This window comes from Rosa chinensis, chromosome 5 (assembly GCF_002994745.2).
Source record: "Rosa chinensis cultivar Old Blush chromosome 5, RchiOBHm-V2, whole genome shotgun sequence".
Classification (NCBI taxonomy): Eukaryota; Viridiplantae; Streptophyta; class Magnoliopsida; order Rosales; family Rosaceae; genus Rosa; species Rosa chinensis.
In genome coordinates this window covers 33,343,464-33,350,981 of record NC_037092.1, presented here as the reverse complement: position 1 = coordinate 33,350,981, position 7,518 = coordinate 33,343,464, and the positions used below count along the sequence as shown (strand labels likewise).

At 40.5% G+C, this 7,518-nt stretch overlaps 1 pseudogene; it reads right to left on the bottom strand.

Annotated features, from left to right (window-relative positions):
• Positions 1–347: 347 nt before the first annotated feature.
• LOC112203664 lies at positions 348–7,228 on the bottom strand (annotated as a pseudogene).
• Positions 7,229–7,518: the final 290 nt, after the last annotated feature.

Below are 7,518 nucleotides of genomic sequence, written 5' to 3'. Positions count from 1 at the left end.
ACCATTCTTCATACTCAGATATATCATTTGTATTCTACTTGTAACTTAAAAGACGGTTTTTTTTTTTAACTTTATAACTCACTAGACTACCTAAAAAGTAGTCTTGCTGTTCATTTTTCACATTACTTAAAAGAAAAACTCGCTCGAATAAGAATCTTAGTCTTTAACCAGAGCCATGCAAAAGGTACCAATGACAATGAATATGTACCCTAAATGGTTGATTCAATGACAAAGTAAGAAGATAATGAAAACAAATTTGAACTGAACCAAAAGCAAGAAAAAAGACCTAACCTTCTGGGATCCCTTGCCCAATCAATCTCGCTTTTCGACCCGTCTGCTTGAGAGTTTCAGTCATGGTCTTTAGAGGTTACACCTAGAATCCTAACGACTTGGGTGTTGAGGTCCGCCTCTACACTTTTAACCCCTAAAGGAAAACCCCATTAAGCATAAGATAATTGCTACTGATGAGAGGCAAAACAGCATAAAATTCTAGTATAATTTAGTAGCTCAAAAGTCTCACCATCAACAACTTGTAGCATTTTCTTGAAAGCCTTAACACAACCCTCACATTTCATATCTATCATGTACTCTGTCTGTTACCAACCAAAACCAATAGTTCAGATTTTCAGCAAGATCAGCAGACCCTTAATTTTCATAACTAAAAAACGCCAGCATAGATAACTGTTTCCTCTGAAATAAACATCAAATCTACTTCAGCCCAGGAAACTCATATCCTAATCAAAATTTCTCAATAGAAACAGATGCAATTTGATATAGTTAAACCAAAAGAAAGTAAATTCTTGAAGGTTGGAAGTTACCAGTAGCTCTGGCAATACAACATCATTTTGCAGTTGAAAAACAATAAAATTTGCAGAATCAGTAAAGAAAAGTTGAGTACTTGAAGATTTACAATAGAAAGCATCAATGAAATTTAAGTAAATCGACGAATCAGATTAAACCCATCAAAGAATGAATAGAAAACAAAGAAGGGTGTGAGAATTGCAGTGAGACCTGAAAGGAGGGCTTCCGTTCCAATGTGGGAGCGTTCATGTGGAGAGCTGAGGGAGAGTGGGTAAGGCTTGTAGCGAGGAATAGAAGATTTGGGTTTGGGGAGGATGAGGAGAGAAAGGAAAGCTTTGGAGTTTAGGGAATCGGAAATATTGAGAGGAAGAAGAGGCATGGGCAGCCGGTAATAGAGAGGTAGCTATGGCACTAGCCACGGACCTCAGAAATGCCATTTTACCTTGTTTTGTATTTGGTTTTCGAAACTGGAAAGATCGAAATAGTGATAGCAGTTTTAGAGAATCAATTATACTAACTTGATGCCACCTCAAGTGGACCAGGCATGACAGAAAATTAAGTGACATTATAACATATAAAGGTTAAGGATTCTATGAGAAGATAGTGAAAGTTTATTCAAGTAGCCGTGGCATGATAGAACAAAAAAACAGAATGTATATGTAAGAAGAATTACCGCTCCCAAACGTGCTTTGCCCTTCACAATGCAATAGGGGATCTCCATCTTTCTGCATAAAGCAGGGAGCCATACAACCAACTCAATTGGATCGACATCATGAGCGATAACCACAAGCTGGGCCTTGTTCTGCAAATAAATGCATTATAGAAAATGTCACTCAAACAGAATCAATAATAAGGAAATACAACATTAGGAGATAGCCACTATTTAGATTTGAGAGGACGAAAAACAAAGTCCCAAATGCCATGCGGAAATCTAAATATACCAAGATCTAAGAGATAAACAAGCAAAGCAGCATTTCTTAATTGAAAAGAAGCATCGATGCTTAAACTTGCCTGTATAAGATCTCCATGGTTAACCACTAAGGCACCCGGTACATAGGGTACGTCAATCGAGTTGTTCTGATGAAGGACTTGAAGACCACCAATATTATCTTGCAGGAGGACTTGAAGACCACCAATATTATCTTGCTTGTGCCTATTGTTAATTCTGGTTGTGGACAAGCAGGATAGTAATGGCCTAAAACCAGAAGCCCCTCACTGCAATCTATATCATTCAAGTGAGTTAGTTTTAACCCAAGAGCCTCAGACAACAACTCAAACAATAGCTTCCCCAACTTCATTACTTGCTTCGAGTATTCAACAAGGATTTCTCTGCAAATTGGAAACCCAGAAAAGCATATGAGGCAGTCATATATACCATCTTGTTTTTCCTAAAACAATAGTACATAATATATGTGTAGGGTATACACACGCTTATTACTATTACATGTCTGCAATTATATTTTTCTAATGACTAATTCCTTTTGGTATATCGAATTGTAAATGGCTTGAAACTTGTTAAATAGAAGGTTTCTTTAAGCAGAATGGTAATTTCTTCAATACAACCTATTGCTAGGGACAGGGTTTTTGCAATTCAAGTCAACCGACTAGCTAGCCTATAGTAAAGTTGCTCACTCATTCATAGAAGAAACCAAGAGATTCTCTCTCTTATTCGAAATATGATTCTTCATGTCCATGGCATTCTACCCTAAAACCCCTCCGATATCAGATAAGCAACTGAGCCAGTTCTGACACAGGCTAAGTACTAGCAAAGACTAGCTTGTTATGTGACTCTGCCTACCCATCTGTATAAATCTGCTTACAAGTTCTTATCTTATGGGTCTGTTGTCCAACACACCTACCCTTAAGCTGGTCAATGTATTAACTTCCCTCTAGTAACAAGTGGAAATGTCAAAACATAATCATACCATCTAATTCACAATGGAATCTGAATTAAATAAACACTCATAAACATACCAATTATAGCACAAACATAAAAGAGTTCAACACTCTTCATGTACCTGCATACTTTTGGCAGGTCTTCTGTCTTAGGAGGAGTAGGAGCCATATGACACAAAAAACTATCCCTCCAATTAGTTGTCGGTGCACTATACAAATCAAAGTTGCTGTTGTAGACGAATGGACTACTGGAGTCATCACGATTATAAAACTATTTCTTCACTTCAGTATCCTGCTCATGAAACCCACGTACCCCGTCCTTCATCTCCTCTAGCACATCAAAAGGTATTCCATGATTGGAAATTTGAAAGAATCCCCACGTCTCTGATGCTTCTCCAACAGCTGCAACAATCTCCTTTCGTTTAGTTGGATCGAAGAGGCCTTTGAGCTAGGTCTATGACCAGAATGCTAAACTGGACTTCTTCTGAACCAGAGGTATTGTCAATGGAGCATTCTTCAGGTGGATCCGTGGATGATAAAAAAATTCGAGGAATTTCGGCTATGCCAGCATCTACAAGGCCTTTAACACCTTCCTTTTTATCATCAAAAGCTTTTAGTTCAGGTTTTCTATCATCAGGCCACGGAGTACATGTATCACACTAGCAAAAGATTTATGACACCAGTAAAAAATCCAAATAGCCACAGCCCCTCGAAACTAGTAATAATATGCTAAACTCACCATCATCATATCATACATGTTCTCAACCTAAATAGCAATTGGATAAACATCCATACACAAAAATCTAAAAACAAAAGCAATGAAATGAATTGTATCTAACTTGCATCTTAATTTTTGATTGTAAAGCTTAGAATACCAGCACTACACCGCAAAGCCCAAAAGCCTGAACAGGTTCTGATTGTTCTGCTTGCACAAAATAAAGAGTAAAAATCACAAGCAAATGAATCTTTGATATTGAACTAGTTCAAAGCTGAGCTGAAAGTTGAAATAAAGAATAATCATATTGAGAATTTCGATTGAAAATTCTATATCACCTCAAACATCCAAACCTTTAGCAACAGAATTGATATAAATCAAACTTTTCGTCTCCGAAAATTTGATAGCGGATGTTCAATTGAAACTCTGAATTGAAGATAGGAATCGTACCTTTTCCAATGAGAGATGAGAGGGAGGGAGGGAGAGAGAGAGAGAGAGAGAGAGAGAGAGAGAGAGAGAGAGAGAGAGAGAGAGAGAGAGAGAGAGAGAGAGAGAGAGAGAGAGAGAGAGAGAGAGAGAGAGAGAGAGAGAGAGAGAGAGTAGCTTGGTCCGAATAGAACATAGATTGTGGGAGCAGATCTGAATTTCTATCTTCAACTAACAATATTCGATCTAAACCTTCAATCTTAAATTCGAACCATCTAGCACCAACATTTAAATCACCAACAAACACCACAAATCGAGAATCAAATTAGGGTTTGGATGGTACATACAAATGAAGGGAAGGAAGGCGAAGAACATGAGAAGGCCAGGGCTGCCCTTGAGGAGATCGTTGAGCGGAGCGTATAGAATAGTGAAGAAGGAGATGGCTGTGGTGAGGAGGAGCTGATTCTCACCTTTGCTGAGGCCGGGGTACAAGACCTCGCCGGACTCGATGTCGACCTCTTCAGGCCTGCCGGGGTACAAGGAGAAGTAGCCGGCTATGGCGCCGACGAGAGGGAGGAGGCGGGGTCAGGTCGGCTTGGGTCGGAGAATGGAGTCGGTGACTTGGAGCACGTCAGGTTAGAGAAGGAGGTTGGGGACTCGACACAGGTCAGGTTGAAGAACGATGAGGTCGACAAGGTGAATGGGCTGCTGAAGTCAAATTGTGAGAGTTGTTATTAGCTAGGGTTCGAAAGTTTTAGAGAAAGCGGAAAAAAATACTAAGTGGGGGGGGGGGGGGATGAAATAATTGGTCCCGCGCTTCTCAAACTTTAAAACTTAGTCCCTCCGCGTTTTTTAAAATTTTTCGAACGAAACTTTTCTCATTGTTTAATTTGGTGACTGATGTCTATAATAACAATAGAAATCGGTTTTTTCACAAACTGATGTTAACATGTTTTTTAACATCAGGTGCAATCCTGACCGATTTAATAGTGGCGATGTCTAATGACATTATTCTAGTAGTGACACAAACCAACTCTAACCAGAACACAATATTTTAATCCCAGTTTCTATAGAAACCCAACTTTCAATTCTAGATCTGTTTCAAGTCTAGAAACCCAACTTTCAATTTCTACAAAATTGCTAATGTAAGGAAATTTCGTTACCGAAATTGAATCTGAATGTAGAGAGTAGACGGACGAAATGGGTGGAGGACCTTACGCAGTCGTTTCGCTCCTCCTTTTCCCAAACCCTAATCTTGTTACTTGAGCGCCGCTGTTTTGATCTCATTATCTTAGATGTCTCGGCCACGAACTCATGAGATTTGTTGGAGTTTTGAAGACCCAGCCTTCATTTCCGTTGATGAGCTTCTTCTTCCCACTACGGAGAACCTATAGAGCAAATAACCTCCTCTTTCAGTACACAGAACCCTCCTCTTACAGATCGAACCTGAAATCCTCCTTTACGAATGGAACCCCAATCTCAAGTCGAGAGAGTAGAGACAGGAGAATCTCCCGCATCTTGAAAACCGAAAATCGAAGATCGAAGAAAAGAGACGTTAGGGTTTGCGACTCAGAGAATCGCAGAGAGAGAAGTGCAATGAGAGAGGGGAAGTGTGAATTTTTTTTTCTTTGTCCGAGTAGATCGAACCTAGTCGAGTGTTTTCAGAAGATGGTGTTTTGAGAAGATGGGCCTCCAGAAGAAGATGGATTCGATTCTTTAAGAGAAGAAGAAGATGAGTTCTGCTTTCAGAAGCTAGAAGATGGGTTTTGCAGTTTTTTTGGAAGACTAGCTAAGTCTTGAAAACGGCTAGGTGTGAGACAATGTGCATAGATAGAGGCGCATTAAATGTAATTTTTTACGTTGTATAATCAATTCAGACAACGCATAAATGAATTTTGGTTGTCTGATAGTCTACACCTGAAATTTAGAGACCCAACAAGCAAGTCTCCCGCCTAGCTAGTGCGAATTACAAACTCAATTCTCCCGCCTAGGATTGCCATCTCACATTCACACAACAGAAATAGCTCATTCTGTTGTAGGAGCTTACAAGCATTTCACCCAAAAATTGACCGTTTTGGGGGTAATGACTCTCATTTTAAGGGACATCTATTTTTCTTCCAAACTTGCACAACACAAATAAAAAATGTGTTGTATGATAGTTTGTAATTTACTCTCATACAACGGATACAACTATACTGTTGTACAAGTTGAGATAAAATTTTGAACCAAATTTGAGCAAGGTGGGAGGGAATTTCTTTTTTCATTCAGACAACAGACAAATCCTTAAAACTGTTGTACAATAATCTTGGACCCAAAAAAATTGATGTACGACTTCCTTATACAACGCCAATCTCATTAAACCTGTTGTGTGAAGCAGTTTCAGTGATCACACAACGGAAATTTTTTTTTCGTTGTCTAAAAAGTGTAGTGTGATGCAGTTTTTGGCATAGTGCTGGTCCACGCAGACAATCTGAGGAGAGGGATCCCTCAGAATCTTGTTCCGCCGCGTGTTCTTTAGTCTAACTGAAACCGGTGAATCCCATCTGGATTTCCAGAGACCAAAGACATGCGACTAGACCTGAGATTAGGCCATAAGGCCTACCCAGGTTTTGAGATTAAGCCATAAGGCCTAGGAGTTCGAGGCTAAGGGTGAGATCGTGAGGAGAAGATTTCAGAAACTGAAGGAAGAGAAGTAAGGCTTGCGAAACTATCTCTGGGAAAGCCATATTTGCTTGTGTTTATCACTTCTCCAAAGTACAAGTATTTATAGGGCCAATCTCAGCAGCCTCAACCGTGCGATGGGTAGTTGAAATATTTTCAACGCCATCAATAAGAGTATCAATGGAATTGAATGCTGTGATCTCGGAAATGAAGGAAGTTGAAAACGCGTGGGAAGCGGGACAGTCTTCAAGGAGGTAACCGCCCCATTTAGAGATTATCTTTTCAAACAAGTTCAATAGCAATAAAGGCACATTAAACGCTGAACTGCTTGAAAATTTGAAGTAATATTTGGGCCAAGCAAAGTGGGGCTAAATATTTAAATATTTAATAATAATATTGTTCATACAAAATGGGCCTAACACTAGAGGCCTAAAGTTTTCGGCCTGCATGGGTTAAACGAAGTAAATGTTCGTCCAAGCGAAAACTGGCATCGGCAGCAGCTCGCTCCGCCTGTCGGACCACTTCGCGAGCTTGAGCTAGGTTCTGAGATAATATTTCGGAGGCCGCTAGGGGTTGCTCCAGCAAGGGTTTCTCATGCTCAAGCCGGGCCGTCACAGCAGTCAATTGGGCCTGAAGATCTTGGATCTGGGACCGGAGATGATTTTGCGTAATCCCTAAGTCTCTAACAAGGGTAGCCCTATCTCCTACAAAGTCACGAGAGGAGTCCATTTGTTGAGCAAGGCCCCGATAGTGGGCCTGGGCTTGTTTGGCTTGCACAGTCGCGACCGCTCTTTCATAAATCCACCGGGGGAGATTCTGTAACAGTTAGTCTATCTCAGTGAACTCGTTCTCAGTGATGGCTCACTCGCGAGGAAGAACTCTCAAGTACTCCAGAGCCCTGACGGATGCGCCAAGCAGCAGGATATCGGGACTCAAAAGACGGTGGAGTCCGTCCCTGGCTTCATCTATAACTCCGGGAGGAGTCACCTCAAGTACGCGAGCTAGCCTTTCCAGTCTGG